Below are 25813 nucleotides of genomic sequence, written 5' to 3' on the forward strand. Positions count from 1 at the left end.
ATAAGCGCATCCTCCAGCGTCCATTCCACTGTCCTGGGTGAGTCGATCTCTTTCACACTCTAACGTACTCATGTCTATATTTAGATAATTTGTATGGCGTCAATGAAACGGTTTCTGAACAGTACATTGATGGTTATCTGCTGAGACAATTTTTACAGTTTAAGGATCTTTAGAATTAGAAACTGAATCTAATTTTATTCTCTACTGGGAAGTGTAATGTCAATTTCTTTAAGTGGGAAACAAGTCACTGACACACTTCTACTGGTAGCATGTCTTCCTTGAGAGCAAACTATTGACCACATTGAAAACCAACCTGCTCAATTCTGTTCTCTTGTGACACATGTCCAAGGGAAGATTCAGAACATCATCATACACATTAAATTGTTTAATCTGGTTGAAAACTTGGGTTTGGCTAATATTCATCTGTTGGGTATGGTCACCTTTAATCAGTCACTGATACAGTCACATGGCCATGCACAGTGGCTTAACTAAAGTCTTGAGGGCCCCGATGCAATATTATGTCCAGAGCCCCCTACCTCATCCCTACAGCGAATTCTTGATAGTAATGATTATGGGTGCTGAGGAGTTTAATCAACCTTAGTGTGGTTAGGGTAATCTGTGGGTCTTCTTGGCTTATGGGCCAGATGGAAGCTACAATCTCAATACTAATGCCAGTGCTTATGGGCCCATAAGGCTCCTAAGCCCTGGTGTGACTGGACCCTCTGCATTCCATCAAGTTATGCCCCTACCTATGCAGCCTAAATAGCTTCAGTGCTGTAGCAGAATATTGCAGTGTTATATCAGTGGAGGATAAATTGCATGACAGACAGTACAGGAGCCTAACAGGCTAATAATAGGAGCGGCGTTGCAGCTCTGTCCAGTGCATAGCAAAATGTTTGTTTTTGTACTGTGTTAGCCAGTAGTTATGAAATATATATTTAAAAAAAAACTAAGAGAATTTTAAATCAAGAAAACAGCGACTAATTTATGAGTACAAGTGCATGACCCATTCAAGACTCTGGATAGTGGAATGAACCTTTCACTTGGGTTCATGTCTTTCTATACAAATCACTGAACTAAGACAGCCATAAAGATAAAGAACCTGGGAACTGGGAATTGATTATTTGTTTTGATATGTATATAGTAATAAGCCTCTTCCCCCCTCCCTCCTGAAATCCTATCCCTGTGTCCAGATATACATAAATATGCAGCCTGCAGAAAGTGTTTTTACATATATCTGAAGAAGAAGCCAGAGGAAGCTTTGAAACATCATATTTGGTCATCATTATGAGTTAGCCATTAAAAAAGGTATCACCTACTGAAGACTTGCAAGTTTTTTGTTTTTTTAAAAAATATATTTCAGTGCATAGCAGTCGTTCCAAGACACTTCAGCCAATATGTGATCCTTGTGCACTGCACAAGCTTCTGTGCAGAGTCCGGGTGTCAGACCCCCACAGATCAGATACTGAGGGGATAGTATTAAAAATCAATTTGTGGCCAGAAAAAATGAGACAGTCCCTGGCTATGCACTTTATCTTCAGCTTGTGTGAAGTTGAGTACTTGCCTGTCCTCCTATATGTAGAGTGAGATGTCACACATCACATACCTCTTACCTTCACTGCTTTCTGGATTTCTCCTCTCTCTATTAGTCTATTAGGTGGAGCACAGAGTGGTTCAGACATCAGTGGCAGATTTGTGTTGTCTCTATTTATCTGTGAATACAGTAGAGCCAATGTCTGCATGAAGTGAAAGTAATCATGGGAACTGTAGTCCATTCCCCAGCAAGCCCTGGTGGCATCATTACAAAGGCTCTGCACACTACTAGGCAGTTCAGTGATAATGAAAAGTAACGGTAGTACTATAAATTTATAGTGGTATTACCATGTGAACATATATCTAAGTTAATATTTGTATTCTTCATTAACTACTTGAGAACTTGACAATTTTCCATTTTTTAATTTTTGTTGTTTCCTCCCTGCCCTCCAAGACTCGTAACTTTTTTATTTTTCTGTTAAAATAGTTCATCAATTCATTTTCCATACAATCTATTGAGAAATGGAAAAAATTATTATAAAAAAAATTATTATTATAAAATATTAATGTGGTGAATTAGAAAAAAAAGTTGTTAGTACCATGTGTCTGGTGTAGCACACAGCAGCATCCACCATATATACAACTCAGCCCACACTACATTGCCCCATTGAGTTGTTAGGGTGTGCGGCCAATTAATCTGTTGACTTTTTCCATTGCAAACCAGCAGAACTATGCACGTATCTCTCTTTTTACTATGCAGTTTTGATTGTGCTGTATTTGTTTCTTCTTCCCCAACTGCCATAGACCAGTGCAAGGACATGGACCGCCAGGGGCAGAGCTATAGGGGATGCAGCAGTACCAGTAACTCACCGGCATCGGACCCTGAGGGGACCCAAAGGTTCTTCTACCACGTAAAATGTAACACTATTCTAAATGGCACAAGGTAAGTAGGGGCCCCACTGGGGAAAAATTTGTAACAATTTCTGTTGAGTTTGATTTTTGAGCTGTTATATAGTTAATTTGGGGTGCTGTAGTTAGTTTTCTTCTACCACGTCAAGTTTTTTTTCTACACCTTATGAGAATGTGACCACTCTCTGCAGAATTGAGCATAGATTATAGGTATCCTGTAGCTTAAAAAGATGATGTGATAGACAAAAACTGCGGTTATTTTTGGATCCAGAGGCCAAAAGTTAGTTGAAGACAAGTCACAGATTAAGGGGGCATTCACACGATGTAACGTGGCGTTGATTCTGACACATAAACTCGTGTCAGAATCAGCGCTGCAAAACAGAATCTCATTGACTTCAATGGGTTCTGTTTAGCGCACATTGAAATTAATGGGTTAAAACGCCTCGCATTGATTTCAATGTGTTACGCGCGCTAAACTGAACCCATTGAAGTCTATGGGATTCTGTTTTGCAGAGCTGACTCTGGCACGAGTTTACGTGTCACAATCAACACCGCGTTACAACGTGGGAATGGACCCTAAGGCAATGAAATTGCTGTTCACCAGTGATTAAAGAGCTTTCGAGTTACACCTCTTTCACATCCCAATATTCTGTACATTGGTCTATTCTATACCAGGTTCTAAATCCTGGAGGCCCCGATCTCTTGCTAAGTCTGCTGACTTCTTTAAAAAATGGCAAAAGAGTGTATACAATCAAAAAAGGTCCCAAACGTTTGCCTACAAAAGCCATGCCCTAAAATTTGAGACACCAGTCACAGAAAAGGGGTTGTCCAGGATATTTTTTTTTTTAAATTGTCCAACAACAGGGAATGTACAGTAGTAAAATAAAAAAAAATAACCATTACTCACCTGTTCAAGCTCCCAATACTCCAGCGCTATCACTCCAGTCTCTCTTTATTTACTTTGCTATAATGATGACATCATGAACATCCATGTGACCGCACATCGGTCCCAGTAAGGATGCTTGTATGTACGGCACCAGAATGCTGATTCCAATGACTGGCTACAATGGAGATTTGGATGTATGTGATATCATCACTGCAAGCAAGTAAACTAAGCCCGGTGGTGACTACTGAAGCAGCAGCACTGGATTGAATAGCTATTATATGTTATTTATTTTTTTCTTTTATCACACCCTACACTTTTAGATTTTTAAAGGATATTTGTCCACATAAAAATGCTATTCAATCTGTCATTGCCATGTTATAGAGAAGGCAGCGCTGAGTAGTGGAAAAGATCCAGTATATGTGTAACTTATTGATTGACTGGTCTTTCTATGCTTAGGAGTCCAGTAGGAGGTCCCACTGAATGACTGGAAAGGATGATCAATCAGTGGTAGGACCGCCCACTGGACTCCTAGTCATAGAAAGAGCAGATATTTAAATTAATAAGTAATTAATACGAGTTATAGCAAATCTTTTCCTTTAAAGCTAAGTATTAATCTGCTCAGCTTCTATACCAGGGGTCAGCAACCTTCTGCACCATAGCTGCTTTGAAACTACAACTCCCATCATGTTCCATTCACTTCCAAGAACAGCAGTGCAAGTATGCATGCTGGGAGTTGTAGTTTTACAACAGCTGGAGTTCCTTTTCCTGCTCTATACCATACTGCTGGAAGATCGTTCTACGTGTACAGGCTCCCCATACATTCTCAGAAGCCCCATTAAACCTATTTATTGCATATAGGAAAGGTCCCTGACAGTTGGAAGCCCCTCACTTCTAGACAAGTCTTGCCTCATATTTCAAGCCAATTTAGCTCCTGACCATGTGACTACCCCACCCCTGTCCATGGCATGTAGGTGAAACAATGTCGGGGCATCACCTCGGCCACCGACACCTCCAGAGGAGGAAATGAAGGTGTTAGTCTCACAATGTAACCCATAATTACTTGCTGGAAACATTTAGACATCATTAGATAGGTTCAGAAAGTAATGCGGAGAATAAAGAGGGCTCCTGTGACATTAGATAGCTAGAACAGGAGGAAGTTATTTCCGTCTTTGAAAGGTATGAAAGCCCCAATTGGTTGATGCATTGCCTGAGTAAATTATTTCCTATCATCTCAGTTAATTGAATTTAGTCCATTGCCTCCCTTTTGGATAAGGTTGCACAGTTCAATTCAGTCTCCAGTATGAAGCGACATGTCTCATTGTAAACACTGGATCATTTCCATACCTTCCTCTACCTGATTTCATTCAGTTAGGGATGTTTTTCATGAATACTTATCATTACCTTTCCATGTGTATACTCCTATTACTTTTATCCTATAAAACATATAAAATTACCAAAGAATAATTTTACATAATAAATACATCATATCATGTCAGATGGGTTTAATATTTAATATGTCTGCTCGACTGAATAATCTAAACCTAGAGGAGGATGGTGCAATATTTCATTAGAAGAATAATGTCCATATTCTTATACAAAGCCTATAGTTTACCCCACTGCTGTGTACAAAATTACTAATAGTAAGAAAAGCTATTATAATAGTGGAAAGTTTTTTTTTCAACTGATGTCATATTAGATAAACATACAAGCAACGCAGAGCTCTGCATTGTCTTTGGAAATATTCAGAAATTTTAACCCAGTAAGAAACTAGGATATGAAAAAACTGTGTGAGTTTTGGTAGATACAGTATCCTTCGGTAGATAGCAATGACATTATCCACCATCCACTAGGGGGAACCCAAGATGTACTAGAGCTCACCTGGAGCTTATCTAGTATATATATATATATATATATATATATATATATATATATATATATATATTCGTACATACAGTATATATCTGCAAGTTGTTCTGGAGCTTATCTAGGAGATATATATATATATATATATATATATATATATATATATATATACATTCGTACATACAGGCTATATCTACAGTTATCCATATCTATCTATCTATCTATCTATCTATCTATCTATCATCTATCTATCTATCTATCTATCTATCTATCTATTCGTACATACAGTATATATCTGCAAGTTGTTCTGGAGCTTATCTAGGAGATATATATATATATATATATATATATATATATATATATATATATATATACATTCGTACATACAGGCTATATCTACAGTTATCCATATCTATCTATCTATCTATCTATCTATCATCTATCTATCTATCTATCTATCTATCTATCTATTTGTACATACAGTATATATCTGCATTTATCCATATTTATCTATATATGTATATACATATAGATGATAAAAATTTAAATATTGTTTGTATTATATTATGTTATATTTTTATAATTTTTATTTATTTAATAATTATATTTTAAGTTATTTTTTGTGCATATATAATTATTTTTCTGTAAATAACATTATTTTATCATTTTTTTTCTGTAAAATAGTAAATTGTAACTAATTATAAATGTCCCTGTTTTTTATTGTGCATTTTTTTTTTCCTGTATGTAACATACAGCATGAGTAGTTCTTATTTTTCTCTACCACAGACCCATAGATGCTCCATGTCTCATCATGTATGGTACCAATACACAGATAAATGCGAGAAATATCAAGTGTACGCTGGCATGTACCAATAATGTAACAGTCTTTTAGAAAGCAGACACACACGAAAACAGTTGCACCTCCAAGTATTTAGCAACTTCACTTTATTATATACTTTAGCACTTTTTTATGTACAAAAATTAAATGAAAACTTGAAGACACCCTTGGGATGTTTCTTAGCACAATGAGGTGCAGTGTAACACACATAGGCGATGACGAACAGTGAATTTTCACTTGCTTTACAGTAGTAGTATGAGGCGACTTACACAGATAGCCTTAGGCGGCATCTCATGGAATACAATGGGGGGCGTCATAATGACTTATGTTACAATACTAAAGGATGCCAGGACACTATGTTCACTGTCCCGGTGTTTTTCAATGTCAGTTACAGCACACTCTGGAGGCGGCAGCAGATTCGGTCCAGACAGGAGTGTGTATGGGAGAGTAAAAGGTATCAGCCGCTACTTATTGCAATAATACAATTAGTAGTGTCTGATTAAAAATGAAGGCCGACCCCAAGTCATATACTTGGCGGGAAAGCATAAAAAAGGGTCATATCATATACTGTTGGGGAACCATAAAAAGGGGGGGTCTAATATTCTGGGGGAACATAAAAAATGAGACCATTTACTGGGGGGGGGCGACAAAAGGGTGTTCCCTATACTGTGGGGGCAAAACAGGAGGTCATATACTGTTGGGGTGACCAAAAAAGTGGGTCACATACTGTGGGGAGAGGTTAAAAAAAAAGATGGTTAGGGGCCAAAAAGAGATGTTATATACCGTGTAGGAGGCCAAATATGGGGATTTTTGGTTCTGCGAAGTGGGGGCAGTGTGCTACAATTTTAATTAAGGGCCCCATCACACAACCAAAGATAACTGGGTTAAGTATCTTTTTTTTTTTGGGGGGGGGGGGCAGGGCATCTTTTTATAAATTTACCTCAGACACCCTGGTTCAAAAGCATTTTGAGATGTTATTCTGATCTGTAAACCTACCTATTTTTATATACCTTACATGCTTTATTGTAGGTTTTAGTACATTGTTTAATTTGATTAAGTGATGAACATGATTGTTGGGGGTCCAAACTGAAGGACCCCTTTAAACTGTGAAGCAGAATGGGCCACGGTGCATATATACAGTACTTTTTAGCCATCTGGTTAAACTAAGAACTGTATTCACTTAGAGGCCATTTGCTGCAATACCCTGTAGAATTAGTGGTTGGGGGACGTCACTGTGCAGGTAAAGGGGGTGCGGAGCCAAATCAGCATTATGGCCCCTTCATTCCAACTATTGATGGAAGTCCCAGAAGCTGAGTCTCTCCAGATCATAAAGTGATAACATATCCTATTAATCCCATATTACTATAACCCATTAAGCTAGGCACAGACACACAGATAATTAGGCTGACAATTACTTTGCAGGTATACTTTTTCTATTCATTGTATGGATCACCTCTGCAAAACTGTTCATTATGTGCAATTGACATTAAAGGGCCAATTTATTATACCTTGTAAGCCAGTGTTCTTGCCTATATGGAATGACAAAAGTTGCAATTTTTGTTTCATGCCACTTCTGTACATGCAGGGTAGGGAATAAGCGGGGCTGCATTCTGATCAGAGAACTCATGCTAACCTGCGACCACCATTCAAAGTACCTACAACTGGAATGTGGAGCAATGGAAAAAGATGGACTGGTCTGATAAGTCACGTCTTCTCTTACATCTTATGGACAGGTGGGTATGTATCAGTCAATTATCAGGGGGTTGATTCGGCACCAGGGTGCACTATGGGAAGATAGTAACCCTTCAGATTCAGTGTGGTGCTCTGAGCAACCTTCTGCTGTTAAAGGAGTTTTCCAACTTTTCAAAATTGATGACCTATCCTCAAAGTCCCACCCTGCCATCTTCTATAACACCACACAATGAAAAAAAACATTTTTCCTATACTAAATTGAGTATGCCGATTCCAAATCTGAAGTCAGAATTGTTGTAACACGTCAGGAAATGTTGCTATGCATAAGTATGCCTAAATGAATTAAGCACTTAGAAAGCATTGAACAATTCTGAACAGAACAAGTTTTACTCCAACAATTACCTGATCTACATCAAAGTTTTCCTAGTAAACAGTGTATGAATGAATGTATGGTATGTGAATCCACAAGATTGTGCCCTGCGCTATTCAAAAACTCTCCAGCAACACCTCCATCTTCTTCTCTGGACCACTTCTTCTCCTGCGTCACATTCTTGTCTTCATCCAAAAGCACCAACTGCGCATGTCCATCAGCCATTTTCCTGTGGCCTCTCCCGTTTGGCCACAGGTAAATGGCACCCCCTGTGCTGTTTCAGAGCAGGGGAACGCCCCCAGTGCTGTCTGAAAACTCATTTACATATGGAAGAAAGAAGATATTTCTCAGGAATGGCGGTGACAATGAGATTAACAAAGGTAAGAGAAGAATAATCTTTATTAAGGCTATTCCTACGTGTATTTAGTTAAAAAAAAAAAGGGATTGTAATGATAGAATGCCTTTAACATATGCCACCTATCTAAATGAGCAGAAGATGGGTTGTGGAAAAATAGAGGAGTCAGCCAAAAACCTGGAAACAAACTCGGCTTAAAAGGAGCCTTTTAGGTCCATTCTCAAATCTATAAATATAAATTGGAATATATATATATATATATATATATATATATATATATATATATATATACAGTCCTATGAAAAAGTTTGGGCACCCCTATTAATCTTAATCATTTTTAGTTCTAAAAATTTTGGTGTTTGCAGCAGCCATTTCAGTTTGCTATATCTAATAACTGATGGACACAGTAATATTTCAGGATTGATTTGAGGTTTATTGTACTAACAGAAAATGTGCAATATGCATTAAACCAAAATTTGACCAGTGCAAAAGTATGGGCACCCTTATCATTTTATTGATTTGAATACTCCTAACTACTTTTTACTGACTTACTGAAGCACAAAATTGGTTTTGTAACCTCACTGAGCTTTGAACTTCATAACCAGGTGTATCCAATCATGAGAAAATCATGAGTTGTTCTCCTATTTGAATCTCCTCTGAAGAGTGGCATCATGGGCTACTCAAAACAACTCTCAAATGATCTGAAAACAAAGATTGTTCAACATAGTTGTTCAGGGGAAGGATACAAAAAGTTGTCTCAGAGATTTAATCTGTCAGTTTCCACTGTGAGGAACATAGTAAGGAAATGGAAGACCACAGGGACAGTTCTTGTTAAGCCCAGAAGTGGCAGGCCAAGAAAAATATCAGAAAGGCAGAGAAGAAGAATGGTGAGAACAGTCAAGGACAACCCACAGACCACCTCCAAAGAGCTGCAGCATCATCTTGCTGCAGATGGTGTCACTGTGCATCAGTCAACAATAGAGCGCACTTTGCACAATCAGAAGCTGTATTAGAGAGTGATGAGAAAGAAGCCGTTTCTGCAAGCACGCCACAAACAGAGTCACCTGAGGTATGCAAATGCACATTTGGACAAGCCAGCTTCATTTTGGAAGAAGGTCCTGTGGACTGATGAAACAAAGATTGAGTTGTTTGGTCATACAAAAAGGCGTTATGCATGGTGTCCAAAAAAAACAGCATTCCAAGAAAAACACTTGCTACCCACTGTAAAATTTGGTGGAGGTTCCTTCAAGCTTTGGGGCTGTGTGGCCAATGCCGGCACCAGGAATCTTGTTAAAGTTGAGGGTCGCATGGATTCCACTCAGTATCAGCAGATTCTTGAGAATAATGTTCAAGAATCAGTGACGAAGTTGAAGTTACGCCGGGGATGGATATTTCAGCAAGACAATGATCCAAAACACCGCTCCAAATCGACTCAGGCATTCATGCAGAGAAACAATTACAATGTTCTGGAATGGCCATCCCAGTCCCCAGACCTGAATATCATTGAACATCTGTGGGATGATTGGAAGCGGGCTGTCCATGCTCGGCGAACATCGAACTTAACTGAACTTGAATTGTTTTGTAAAGAGGAATGGTCCAAAATCCCTTCATCCAGGATCCAGGAACTGATTAAAAGCTACAGGAAGCGACTAGAGGCTGTTATCTTTGCAAAAGGAGGATCTACTAAATATTAATGTCACTTTTCTGTTGAGGTGCCCATACTTTTGCACCGGTCAAATTTTGGTTTGATGCATATTGCACATTTTCTGTTAGTACAATAAACCTCATTTCAATCCTGAAATATTACTGTGTCCATCAGTTATTAGATATATCAAACTGAAATGGCTGTTGCAAACACCAAAATATTTAGAACTAAAAATGATTAAGATTAATAGGGGTGCCCAAACTTTTTCATAGGACTGTATATATATATATATATATATATATATATATATATATATATATTTATTTATTTATTTATTTAAAAAAATCAAGCTAACCCTTATTTAATGTTCATGTTTTCCAAGATGTAAAGGATCACACATAAGCATTGAAGAGTCTGAAGGAATAAAAAAATATTAATAAAAACCAGTACAGTGCAAGTGGTTAGTATAATATATGGCTGGTTTGCTGTCTACTCTGCTGATAACCAGTATATACAACATTACAACATTGTTAATGAATGATAGGCAAGAAACATTGCACTGAGCACGTATATCGTTCATGAATCACACTGTCTTTAGGTCTTAAGCACAGAACAAGCCATCCATGTCCTAGTGCAAGTCAATAGAGGCCGACACTGAAGACTGACAGATTAGTTCCACTTATCAGGAAGGATCAGCTCAGCCTTTACCAGAGGTCAGTAATGTGCGATTCTCCAGAGGTAAGCAGGTGTCTGAAGAGTTAGGATTTTCTGCTATATAAACCATGCCATCCTTCATTGTTGGCTCATACATGGACAATTTTAAAACCATCACAACATACTAGAGAAAACCTACTTTTAACAAGGCTTTGCCATCAGTTGTTTTTATTTATTTATTTATTTATTTATTTTTTCTGGTATTCTTCTGATATTCCATTTATTGGACCAATGTTATCTGTGGCTTGTCTACTCCACCTAAATAGATTTCTACAAACATCTCATTAATATTGCATTATGGCTTTGTTCACATTTGTATGTTGACACCTGACAGCTATGCAATATATATTTTTGAAAAGGTAACAAGGTGTAAAGTTTGCTTTATTCAGCTCCAGGAGTTCACCAGCCGGTCATATGATGGGCAGATTGACCTGCTGATATACACACCAATCGGAAGTCCCTGGTTTCTGTGTAAGACTATACAAGAGTATAACATGTAGGCTCTTCATAGACTTACCTACAAAAAGTAACTTTCATCTGGTGTGTAAATCCACAGGTCTGTCTGCTGATCACATGACCAGACAGGAGACCTGTAGCTGAATAAAGAGCAGCGGCTGAATAAAAACCTACATTTAACATCAGATTTCCTCCAGGATTTCTTTAGAATAGCATTGCAAATTCTTGCTGTCCAAACATCAGAAAGTCTATGGGAGATGGAACCCACTAATTTAAGTTCTTATCATCTGTTAATAGGCTCCACACTACTGACTCCAGCACAGTTAGAATTTATTCTCTAGCCCCCACCATTCCTGAGAAATTATTGTAGTTAGTTTTGATGTGCTATTTCAGCTAGTGATGTCAGAAGGGCAGTGTCATAGAGGGACGTGATTTAGAGCCCCAAATAGAGACAGCCAGTGTCAGAGCTCAGAATCACACCCCCTTGTCTGCTCCTGCCTGACACCGCCCTCCTGACAGTACGGAGCCTAAATAGGATATCAGGCATCAACACTAACAGCATTGATTACTCAGGAACGGTGGGGGCTAGAGAAAAAATCCAGCTGTGCCAGAATCAGCACCTATTAATTGATATAAAGACAGTATAAATTTAAACACAACAACCACCCACCTATGAGTTACTAAACAGAGAGGTTGGTCCTCCTAACCCCTCTACATGGACACTGTCTAATAGAAAAAGCTCAGCTATAATACGCCCCTGTTTCAGATCTCCTTCTTCAGGTTCATGAGATAGATTTATTGCTGGAAGCAAGCTGTTTAACAACCACAATGTGCAATGCTCAAATGACAACTGATGATAAGTGATGACAGCAAAGTAAGAAAACTAGCTTAGCAACAATGAAACCATGCACACGTTTGAGCCACGGAGCAACTTCCCAGTCACATGATTCCTTGTAGGTCATCTGCTGTCACATGGATGGAGAAGGCACTCACTTTTCGAATATAGGGGACTTTGCTGCAGGCTTCTTTACTGCATTAGATGACAGACATTGCACCTCCGCTATTGTAGGGGATGCAATACCTGCCTTCGGCAAACCAACTGCACTGCTAGGTAAGAAACTGGTAGTGTCCAATTCCAAGAACCAGTTGACGTTTCGGTGAAAAGGTGTGTTCTTCCCCACCCTATCCAGACCTGGCATACTAACTTTTCCATCATACTTAACAATAACTTTTTGTACAGTTTGTGCTATAGTAGCTTTTCTGTGGAACTGGAACAGATAGGCAAGCCTTCACTCCTCATACATGTCAATGGGCATTGGTGCCCATGACTGTAGCCAGTTTACCAGTTGTCCATCCTTGATCCACTTTTGATAGGTACAAGCCATTGCAAACTGGATGCTGTTGCACAGTTGTTTTGGCCTTCATGAAAGCTATTCAATGTCAAGAACTGACTACTTACTTGCTTCCTATTATAATGCACTTCTTGCCAGATTCTATTGTAACATGATAATTATTGTTACTCACCAAGTCGCCATGTAATATAAGGGTTAATCAGGGTACACTATTGTAACTAGGGTACAAATAAAACACTTGCACCCTCAAAACTTCAGCACCACTAAAATATTTCATTATTATTATCTTTACAAGGAGAAGGCGCTTTATAGGCAAGAGACAAAGTATATAAGTATTTCCCAGTCATGGGAAAAGACCCCAGAGTATAATAATTGTTTATGGGTGTCCACAGTGGGACATAATACTGTGTGGGGGGGCCACTATGGGGGATAATACTGTGTGCAGGAGCCACTATGGGAGATAATACTGTGTGCAGGGGCCACTATGGGTGATAATCCTGTGTGCAGGGGCCACTATGGGGGATAATACTGTGTGCAGGAGCCACTATGGGCTATAATACTGTGTGCAGGGGCCATTATGGGTGATAATACTGTATGCAGGGGCCACTGTGGGGGATAATACTGTGTGCAGGGGCCACTATGGGGGATAATACTGTGTGCAGGAGCCACTATGGGCTATAATACTGTGTGCAGGGGCCACTATGGGTGATAATACTGTGTGCAGGGGCCACTGTGGGGGATAATACTGTGTGCAGGGGCCACTATGGGTGATAATACTGTGTGCAGGGGCCACTATGGGGGATAATACTGTGTGCAGGAGCCACTATGGGGGATAATACTGTGTGCAGGGGCCACTATGGGTGATAATACTGTGTGCAGGGGCCACTAAGGTACATAATTCTGTGTGCAGGGGCCACTATGGGGGATAATACTGTGTGCAGGAGCCACTATGGGGCATAATACTGTGTGCGGGGGCCACTATGGGGGATAATACTGTGTGCAGGGGCCACTATGGGAGATAATACTGTGTGCAGGGGCCACTATGGGTGATAATCCTGTGTGCAGGGGCCACTATGGGGGATAATACTGTGTGCAGGAGCCACTATGGGCTATAATACTGTGTGCAGGGGCCACTATGGGTGATAATACTGTGTGCAGGGGCCACTGTGGGGGATAATACTGTGTGCAGGGGCCACTATGGGTGATAATACTGTGTGCAGGGGCCACTATGGGGGATAATACTGTGTTCAGGAGCCACTATGGGGGATAATACTGTGTGCAGGGGCCACTATGGGTGATAATACTGTGTGCAGGGGTCACTAAGGTACATAATTCTGTGTGCAGGGGCCACTATGGGGGATAATACTGTGTGGTGGGGCCACTATGGGGGATAATACTGTGTGCAGGGGCCACTATGGGGGATAATACTGTGTGCAGGGGTCACTAAGGTACATAATTCTGTGTGCAGGGGCCACTATGGGGGATAATACTGTGTGTAGGGGTCACTATGGGGCATAATAGAGCGCGCAGGAATGCGTAGGAGGGGGTCGGTCGAGGTCTTCGGTGTCGGTAGGGGAGCGGGGCCCATGTCAAAAGTTCGCCTCGGGGCCCCGCAATTCCTAGTTACGCCACTGGTTATATATGTATACTGTATGGAACATTAACCAATAAAGATATACTGTAAGTCTTTGAGCACTTTTTGATTTAGATTTTTTTATTTTTAACAAACTAAGAATTCTACTGAACTTTTAATGCAGACAAGTCATATTTAACAAGCCATTGTCCTCACCAGGCAGTAGCCATACTATGGCAGGAGAAAAATATGTTACACCACCTATACTTAAACCAGCAAGTCCCTATTCTATCTATATTAAAGGTAAGGTAAATGTCAGCATATTACCCGTATCATGGTGTAAGTCAGGGTGATCGTTTCAGGATGTGATACTTGATATACCTTATAATCATGTTATACTTATGTTTATTTAGTTCCAATCATCTCTCAGTAACTCTGTCCTTTATTGATCGATATTCCCAGTCCCCCTGTAATAGAGCAAATCATCTGCTGTGCTCTCTAATGGGAAGGAACAGGCCTATTAGTGGCCAGGTTATAGTAATCAATACGCCTGTAATCTTTCTGCTCCATCACTGTCACTTACACCACGGCACAACTCTATCAGACATCTGCTAACTACATACAGCAAATGTCAAACGGCTTTATACTCAGCGTCACTACATAGACACTGCTCATTATTGGTATAGGACGCTGTTTATCTATTATCCAATGATCACACAGGATACGTTATTGTTTAGCCAGTCAATTTCTGACAACTGCTCAACTGATTTGAGGATTTAGATAAATTTTAAGAATTACACTTGGGTTAATAGTCTGTCGTTTCTACACGATTATTCATTTTATTACTTATTTTAAAGAAATTGTCATCAATTATTATCAGAAAAAATATGCAGAAAAATAAATAAATTAATATATATATATATATATATATATATATATATATATATATATATGTATGTATCGATAAAATCCAAGATACATAGAAAATATAGTGTCAAGACAGTGCCATCCAGTGTCCAAATAAACAGTGTTTATTACAATACAATACACTGCTCATTCATAGTGCCATATGGCCAAGAAAAATGTATTGCTTAAATAGCTTTGGCTATACCTACTTCTGGCAAATTTTAAGGGTCCCTTTTCATGGGCCAATATTTAGGTGCCAGTTGACAATATATCGTGTTCAGATACTGTACAGCTGAACTGACTTTCAACAGTAGGATAAACTGGTGCAGCATGATATCTTATCATACAAGACAATGGAAAAACATGGTCAATGGATTTTCATTGACTTTTGATGGCTTTTATGATAAGGAATGATGTTGCTGCAGTTTATCCCATTGCAGAAAGTTGGATTAACTCTGGTTTATCTGCAGACTGGAACTTGCTTATATGCCATTGCCATTGATTATATACCATTGCCATTGCTTATATACCATTGCCTTATATGCCATTGCATATATTATTTGTCTCCATACCCCAACCAAGTCACTCCCAAGTGTGTATATATATATATATATATATATATATATATATTTATATTTATAAATTTTATAATCATATACATATATTTATGTATATATTTATTATTTGTTATCATACTTATATTAGCTACTTTATTCTGTTATATCACTAATTAAGTGTTAAGTCACTCTTCAATATAAAATATGACGATAAAATATCTATCTATTCACCAAAAGGAATATTCGACTGTGAGACTGTTGATAAAATACTGATGGTAAATGTCATTTGTAGCCTTGATTGAAAAAAAAAAATAGTAATTTTGTTTCCTCATGTGGCATCAAAAGCTCCTTGAGAATGATGTTTTCATCTCTTCTGAGTGGAGCATTTGACTTGCAGAGCAAAACTGTCGCTTATGAAAATTGATTGCATCAGACCACCAAAGATTACCCCAAATAACTGGTTGGAGGCTTCAGAGCCGCTTGATACGAATCACTTTAAAAGGCCAGTAGCATTTTCTGCTTTGGTGATTCCCAATTTTGCATGAAGCATATGATAAATAATCAGCTCAGCTGGCTCTGTATTGTTGCAAAGTTCCCAACTATTACTACACAGGTCCTGTCACCGGAATTCTCACTGTGGTTACCCAAGTGGAAGGATCTCTGAACGCCGGGAGAAATCTGCTCTGCCTCCTCATTTAGGGCTTAAATATTGTCTTATACTTATTGCATATAAGATGAAGTTGTCTGGATGTAAGTGCTTCTTTTAGTAGAAATGGTAGGGGGGCGAGAACCTGGGGCAAGAACATATGGAGTGAGACGGTTGGGAAGAGAATCAAAGGTTCTGGTGTCTAGGATTTCTAGATTTCATTATTTCTATTCATGTAATACATGTGCTACCTCTAAAATGTATATGTCCAAGAGAGCAATTTCCTTTTATGTGTCACATTTTACAAATATGGATGGATAGATAGATAGATAGATAGATAGATAGATAGATAGACGGATGGATAGATAGATAGATAGATAGATAGATAGATAGATAGATAGATAGATAGAATGATAGATAGATAGATAGATAGATAGATAGATAGATAGATAGATAATGGATGGATGGATGGATGGATGGACGGATGGATAGATAAATAGATAGATAGATGAATAGAAAGATGATGGATGGATAGATAGATAGATAGATAGATAGACAGATAGAGTAGGTGGTTAACTAGTAAGTAGATATATAGATAATAGACAGATAAATAGATAGATGATAAATTAGGTGGTTAGATAGTAAGTAGATATATAGCTAATAGATAGATAGATAGATAGATAGATAGATAGATAGATAGATAATGCAAAAAATGGACAGCACTCCAAAAATGTGAATAAAATGAGTGAAGATTTATTCCATTACAAGGTTTCGGGCCTAAGACTACAGAACCTTTCTTACCACGGTTCATATGCCGGATATTTAGGATATGCACACACCAGCCGAGTCAGATTATTTGGTATTTTTTGGATAGACAGATAGTTGACAGTCAAATAGATACAAAAGTGGAATGATTGATACATATATTTTTTACTACTACATAAGAATTTTTTTTATTTTTTTTTAATCTTAACAATAATTTTTTTAAAAATACATACATTATATATTTTTTATGATCTACTATATTTCAAATGTCATTTTTATTTTTTTTGGCCAATATGACTCCAAGTACAGAACAGAAAAATAAAATAAAATGAAATTGGTTTAAAAAAAAAATCTAAAAAAAATTAAATACTTGTATCTAAAAATACTCAAAGAAATTGATCATTTTGGACCAAACATCTGAGGTCGTTCCTTTTGTGTAGTCTGTAACCAAATTAAAAAAAACCCTGTATTCTCAGTAACACTTAAAGGATCACCTGAGAGGCGCACCCAAAAGTCATCCTCTTATCTAACATCTCCCGTTCACCCCATATCAGGAATTCATTTAGCAGGTAGAAGCCCAATATGTGGTTTTTGATCCCCCCCAGAAGACGATCCCCTCCCTAGAATGGTAAGCAGCCTGTGCACAGACTTGTACAGGATAATTGTTGAAGGAAATGGGAGAGAAGATGAGAGACCAAATCAGAGAGAAACAATCTGAAATGCTCTTCTGTCTCAAATCACTGGTAGAGAAGGCAGCAGAAGACTGCAGCTGCTGATGGACAGATCCTTATTTGTAAGTATTTAATGTTCCTTAGGAAGCACTTCTAAAAGAAATTGGTATGTAATGACAGCTCTCACTGGAAGACAGGCCGATTATAAAATGCACTAACTTATCTGGTATTCAATTGAAAAGTAAATGGATGCAAGTAAGGTGAGAGTTCACTACCAATTCAAATATTGTGCTTTAACAGGCTGTAGCACTCCTGCTTTAATTCAAGCAGAAACACAAGTATGAATAATCAAACTGGATGATGCTCGTCGCAAACCTTTGTGCCTTGCACCATTTCAAATGGTCATTGAAGCTTAATGGCAAAAAAATTTACATTATCTCTTTAATTTGTATTCTGTGCCTTCCCCCCGAGTGATGTGATTGTGATTTTTCCGAAGCCCCGCTGTATTATTTTGATGCAAATTCCACCTAGACCACGTTCTGGGCCCAATTTCCTGTGTGTTGGTGTATGTGTGTGTATGTGTCGCTGTTTACGTCCTTTGTTTCATTAAAAAACTAGATCCCAAATAGGCTATAAAGCCCGTTCTTTGTCGCCACTCCTAATTAGAGTCAACAAGAGCTTTGCAAAAGTAACACAAATCCTCAAGAATCACGAGTACTGGATTAATGCCTGTCAATCACCGAACATCATTGCACTCTTGATGTCTTTTATAGCATGTCAGTCTTCTTCTTTCCCACCTCTTTGGTCTCCTTCCTATCCTTCTTCTTTAAACACACACTGAACAAAACACACACAAAGACCAAAAAACAGCACAAACGGCAACTAAAACTCGACACAATTCCCTTACGCCAATTTATCATGGCGAAATATTAAATTCCGCAAACATAGGAAGAAGAGACGTGCACAACGCATTTGTATAAGGATTACGGGCACACCAAAAAAAAAAGATATTTTAGCTTTAACAACAGGAAATCCACTCTTAACAGCAAGATAATCATATAGGGATGAATGGTTTATTGAGATACATGAGGTTGCAAGCCAAACACAACAACTATAAGGCCCCGAGGGTGTTCATTGCATGTAATATATGCACAAGCTAATTTATTATACTGTGACTAATTTCCATTTCTTGTGCTTAGAGTTGCCTTGCTAATTACAGGGATGTTTTCTTAAGTTTGGTAATTATGTTTTTTGCTTTATACAGGCAACAGAGGAAATGAGTGAGGGTGAATTTGCTCGGCACTCAGAGGCAGATGCACCCAAGTGAGAAGAAATCTGTGTCAGACCCTAACAGGGACATCATATCTAATCACAAGCTTCCAAATCTTTGATCAGTCCAACAGGCTGCAATGGGATGTATTTTTGAGAAATATTTGATATAACTCCATATAATTAGATTGGCTGCCTTAATTAGAGGAGGGAGAGAGAGAGAGAGAGGGGAAAAAAATTGGAGTTTGTTTCTAAATAGGAGCTGTGTCTTTTGCGGTGGGCTGTGATGGTTTGGCGGACTGATCCCAGGAGGTCTCCTATACAAAGCCGGCCTCCTGCTGAGAATACACACTCTTCTGTGTTTTCACATCCAAATCAGGCCACCAAGGGTATTTCAAAATTCACAACATTGTTACGGGGTCTTAAAGCAGACAGACAGCTTCTGGAAAAATAATCACTATATATATATATAATATATATATATATATATATTATACACACTATAGGAGAGGTCACATATTACTCAGAAGTGTGGGAAATTATTTCTTCAAGAGCAAAAATATTCATTAAATAAAATGGAAATTAGTTGACCAATTGTATATACTTGGTACTGAACACATAAAAGCAGCTGCAAGCATCATCCAAAAAGTTACACCAATTCATGACTTATTGTAAGGACAGGACATCAATATCAAACTTTTGGAAAGCCCCTTTAAATGGTAACTATGTAAATCTATCTTGAGTAATTTCCCCTTACTGTTATCTGCAGCCACTTTAATTTTATAATATAACAATGGTTATGTGAAGAGACTAGGGACTTGGATCTATTAGTTAAATAAGAAATAAAAAATGTTCCAACTCTTTTAAAAGAGGACCTTTCACCACCTCCCCGTTATTTGCATCCTTCATTAAATACTCCTCCACTAATTCCAGCACAGTTGGACTTTTTCTCTAGCCCCCACCATTCCTGAGCAATCAGTGCTGTTATTTCCAGCACCCAATATGATAAATAGGTTATTTACTGTCAGGCGGGCGGTCCTAGGCTGGTACAGCAGTCAAGGACAATCCACTTGACAATCCAAAGAGTTAAAGTGGGTGGTACTAGTGGTTATAAAGAATAATGTAAAATGAATTAGCACATCATTGTGAACCTACATAAAAATTAACTAAAAATTAAGTAAAGTTAAAACGTACTTCCAGTTTTAAACAGCTTTTTATAAATTAATAGTGTATGTGAATATAAGAAAATGTGTAATAGTAAAAGTATCTTATTAAGGAGATTTGTTTCCTTCTTCACTTTAAACTGAACTGTTTCCTCCTCCTTATCCTCAATCTGTTTTTTTCACATAAGATTTGTCTCTGTCTTCACGCACAAAGTTCTGTGGAGCAGGGAGGAGAGGAGTGAGAGGCTGCTTCCAGCTAGTTAACTGATTTATTGCCTCATTCTGTGCACTGGTAGTCTCTTATCTACAAGCCTAGCAGTGTTAATAGTGCAGCAGCAATTATTTGAGTGCATTTTCCAGCAGTCTCTTCTTCTTTCTATTGGAGGTTTGCTTTCAACAGATCTTTTACCTCCTAGATATTCAAATTGTTATTTGTAGTGAACTGACCCTCAGAAAATGTTCCCAGTTTAAAGGGGGTGTCCACGATTTGGAGCAACCTTTTGAGCAGCTGGAGTGGGTATTAAGGAATACTCATCTGTTCCTGGCTTGCCACTGTCCACTTCCAGCCCCCTATCCTTTATGTGCTGGGGCTCGCAGAATTGGAAGCTATGAGGGTCATGTCACTGCTGAGACCAATCAGTGGTTGCTGGAGAGAGGCCGGTGATATCACTCACATCACTAGTTCCTTACCAGTAACGACTGAGGCCACTGATTGGTCTTAGTATTCATGTGAGTCTTGTGGCTTACGGTGAATGCCTTTTTTATGTAGCTCTACTCCAAGCCACGCCATGGGATGTCCAAAGAACAACCCCTTTAAATTTGTACCTTTTAAAATAGTTTTCCCTACAAATACTAATTGGGGTTGGCTACTGATTAGATTCTATTTTCCTACTCTTTTGTGGACCCAAAAATCCACTCTCTGTCATTCTACTCCAGAGATGGGCAACCTTCATAAGCCATAAGCAGTTTTCAAATGTGAGAGATGAAGTTAAGCCACAATGAAAATCAAAAGAGAAAAAATCTCTGGAATACATCACTAGTTGTTATAAATCTAAAGGTCTGTTCACATTTCCATTACTTCTTTTATATGAACTTTACATTGAATATTGATGGCAGAAATATTACAATGGATTCAGTAAAAAAAAGAACAGATACCTGATGGGCCTATTTCAATAATACACTGTCTACCAATAAGTATTTGGACTCCTGTGGTAGATTAGAAAAACAACATTTATTCCTATCCAATAGTTGATAGAACCCAGCAGATGCTTCCTTACGGATGGTATTGATCGACACAATACTCCTGGAAGCCTGGTGAAACTCCTGGTGTATGTGAGCCATCGGTTGGCTTCGGTTTCTCTGGCCAGCACTCGTCGGTCTCTACCTCCCAGTTTTCGGGGGGCACATTCCGACAATCACCGTTCACCTTCCACTTCGTAATCCCATAGGCCACTGTCAATTTTGGGTAATTCAGTTCGTTTGCTATGTCCCTTAAGGATCGACCATTTCTGTTGTACCACACAAGTACCCCTTTCTCGAAATCGGACAACTCTGCACTTCATGGCATCTTGCATGTGACTAATGCCAATGCTGTTTCCTATTTAATGGCAGAAGGCGTGACGTACATCAAGACCGCAGATATCTTCATTTGCATGGACGTCCAAATACTTATTGGTAGACAGTGTATATGTAAAAAAGATCATAATGAATCCATCAAATATATCATGGCTCCTGTGAAAACAGAAGTGTGAACAGAACTCTAGCCTATAGTTTACTTTCAATGACATGGATTTGACTCTGGTATCAAGTTCTAGTATTCTCTTGATATTCCTGGTTCCACTAGTACGCTATTGTATCTACAGTTTCCCACAGCTCAGTTTAGCTCCTGACGAACAACGCTTTTTTTTCATTGCACTGATCCCTACTATCTTGCTAGAGAAACCAGGACCAAAGCAAGCGAAATTTGCAGGTAATCTATAATGAGGATCCTGGAATCGATCACTCTGTCTTCTTTGGTTTATCATACAAAGTGCTATAGAAAGCAAAATATGATCAAATAAATTAAAAATACTGTACACTCACCGGCCACTTTATTAGGTACACTTGTCCAACTGCTCGTTAACACTTAATTTCTAATCAGCCAATCACATGGCGGCAACTCAGTGCATTTAGGCATGTAGACATGGTCAAGACAATCTCCTGCAGTTCAAACCGAGCATCAGTATGGGGAAGAAAGGTGATTTGAGTGCCTTTGAACGTGGCATGGTTGTTGGTGCCAGAAGGGCTGGTCTGAGTATTTCACAAACTGCTGATCTACTGGGATTTTCACGCACAACCATCTCTAGGGTTTACAGAGAATGGTCCGAAAAAGAAAAAACATCCAGTGAGCGGCAGTTCTGTGGGCGGAAATGCGTTGTTGATGCCAGAGGTCTGAGGAGAATGGCCAGACTGGTTCGAGCTGATAGAAAGGCAACAGTGACTCAAATAGCCACCCGTTACAACCAAGGTAGCCAGAAGAGCATCTCTGAACGCACAGTACGTCCAACTTTGAGGCAGATGGGCTACAGCAGCAGAAGACCACACCGGGTACCACTCCTTTCAGCTAAAAACAGGAAACTGAGGCTACAATTTGCACAAGCTCATCGAAATTGGACAATTGAAGATTGGAAAAACGTTGCCTGGTCTGATGAGTCTCGATTTCTGCTGCGACATTCGGATGGTAGGGTCAAAATTTGGCGTCAACAACATGAAAGCATGGATCCATCCTGCCTTGTATCAACGGTTCAGGCTGGTGGTGGTGGTGTCATGGTGTGGGGAATATTTTCTTGGCACTCTTTGGGCCCCTTGGTACCAATTGAGCATCGTTGCAACGCCAAAGCCTACCTGAGTATTGTTGCTGACCATGTCCATCCCTTTATGACCACAATGTACCCAACATCTGATGGCTACTTTCAGCAGGATAATGCGCCATGTCATAAAGCTGGAATCATCTCAGACTGGTTTCTTGAACATGACAATGAGTTCACTGTACTCCAATGGCCTCCACAGTCACCAGATCTCAATCCAATAGAGCATCTTTGGGATGTGGTGGAATGGGAGATTCGCATCATGGATGTGCAGCCGACAAATCTGCGGCAACTGTGTGATGCCATCATGTCAATATGGACCAAAATCTCTGAGGAATGCTTCCAGCACCTTGTTGAATCTATGCCACGAAGAATTGAGGCAGTTCTGAAGGCAAAAGGGGGTCCAACCCGTTACTAGCATGGTGTACCTAATAAAGTGGCCAGTGAGTGTATATGTATGAGGTATATTTTTTGGTTACATACTAACAAATTTTAATATTACATCATAAAAGATATATATATATATATATATATATATATATATATATATATATATATAAAAAATCAGAATACAGAAAAAATTCTGGTAATTAAAGTCGCTGATCTACACGTAAAAGTCATTTATCTTTTGACCACGTAAAACAAATTGCTTATTTGTACCAACCTACTGAGTGTAATAATTTTACATTTAGATGCAGAAATACAGAGAGATAATAAACATTGTGTGGCCTGGCGTTAGTGCTATTACTGCAAATATTTGTGAGTATATTACATGGGCTGCATGTCAAAATAATTACATAAAATACTTTATTATAGATGAACCTGTACCCTGTACCTGGTCATCTGCAGTAGCAGCATTCTGGAAAAATACTTGTCCCCTTTCGGGAACTTGTGCACCACGTCCTTCTGGTCTCACCTTGAGTAGGACTCCCACGCTTTTCCTCAGTGTAAATGAAGTGCACCTGATGCTAGGTTCCCACTAGCATTGTAGTCTCCATTGTTTGGGTCGGCTGGAGGACCTGAATGACGGAGAGGATGACCACTAAAACAATGGTAACATATGGACACCTGAGGACCCCATTACTAAATATATATGGGGTTCCACTGAGTGTCCATTGTTTCCGTTATTTCTGACGGAAAGCATTAGAGAAAAAACTACTCTGATTTTACGGTGGTTTCTGCAACAGAGTCTTCAATGGAAACTCCAGTGCAAATGTGAACTCAAGCTTAGGTGCATTTTTGGGGACATCTCGAAACTTCTTGGCATCTAGTTAAGCTAAAATTTTTCAGACTCACCAGGTATGCAGGTATGGATTCTCAAGAAAAGGTAGGGTAGCTTAAATGTGACAAAGGTGCTGAAATTGCAACAAATTGTTGATGAAAGTAAGCAATAGGTGATATAAACTTAGAATAGACTGTGTAACTACGCAACAGATTTATCACCTATCATCAACCCCTGTGATAAATTTGATACATTTTCAGATTGCCTAGACGTACATGGTTGAGGGGTTATCGTCACTCCATAGGGAGAGGACCACCTTTTAGGTGTATGGAGTCTTATTAAGCCGTGAGTGCTGCACTGTGCAAAGGAACATGGGAAGAATATGCAAATCTGACTTCCATGATATAATTAGGAAGCCAGTGCCTCAAGAATGCCACCAATAGAGGTACCTGGTAAAATCCCAACATCATTGCAAACAAAGGCCTCTGAGAGGGTCGGCATGATGTTAAAGGGAGCGCCCTCTATTGGATTGCTTGACTGAGGCTCTGTCTTCCTAATTACATCATGGAAGATAGACTTGCACATTCTCAGTCAGAGCCCTCTATTGGTGTGCATACTTGAGGCACTGACTTCCTAATTACATCATGGAAGTCAGATTTGCATATTCTTCCCATGCAGACTTACATGATCAGACTGTCTGGGCCATTGTGTTTTCTTGAGGAGATAGAATGTCTGAAGTAGCAAATGTAGCTGTGCTGAGGCCCCAATTTGTTGAATCACATCGTTTTTGGCTGCTGCAGAAACGCGGCGGGAAAAAAAGCTGCATTTAACTTTACCAGCAAAGTGAATGAAATTCTGGCTAATCCCATCCACAAATTGTGAAAAGAAAATGAAGCATGTCATTTTTATTTTCGGAAACACAAAGAGAAGAAAAACTGCAGAGAAAAATGCAGGAAAAAACACTATGGAAATCCCTGCAGAAAAAATGCTACGCGTTTACTGCTACTTTTTTTAGCCATGGTTTGCAATGTGATGCGTTAAGTCCTGGAGTTTTCTCCCTATGTGATAATCTGTTCAGTTATAAATTTCTGCTGACATATTTTTTCAGAATGTGGAAATGAATGTATGGTCTCAGGCAAACACATAATACAGTTATTAAAGGGGTATTCCCATGTACATAACTAGTTTTAAATTTGTAGATAATTAAAATTTAAACATTTTTGCAAATATAAGTAATTAAACATTTTGCAGAGTTTTAAAGATTTTCTCTAAATATCTTGTGGTCACAGTCTTCAGTTGCCAGTGGATATAACTATGAATGCAAGAACTTTCCTAGGTCAGAGAATCTGCCATGATTTCCTTATTGTGGCCGGGATATCTTCTCATACATGTATAGCATCTGATGACTCTGCTAAAATAAGAAAATCATGGCTGGGTTCCTGACAAGTCCCAGACCATAAAAAGTTTCTACATTTGTGATCGTATCCATTGGAAACTGATCAAGACAACAGACGTCACCACTAAGAAAGTTAGAGAAAATCTTTAAAACGCTGCAGAATGTTTAATTACTTATATTTGCAAA

This window comes from Leptodactylus fuscus, chromosome 3, assembly GCF_031893055.1.
Source record: "Leptodactylus fuscus isolate aLepFus1 chromosome 3, aLepFus1.hap2, whole genome shotgun sequence".
Lineage (NCBI taxonomy): Eukaryota > Metazoa > Chordata > Amphibia > Anura > Leptodactylidae > Leptodactylus > Leptodactylus fuscus.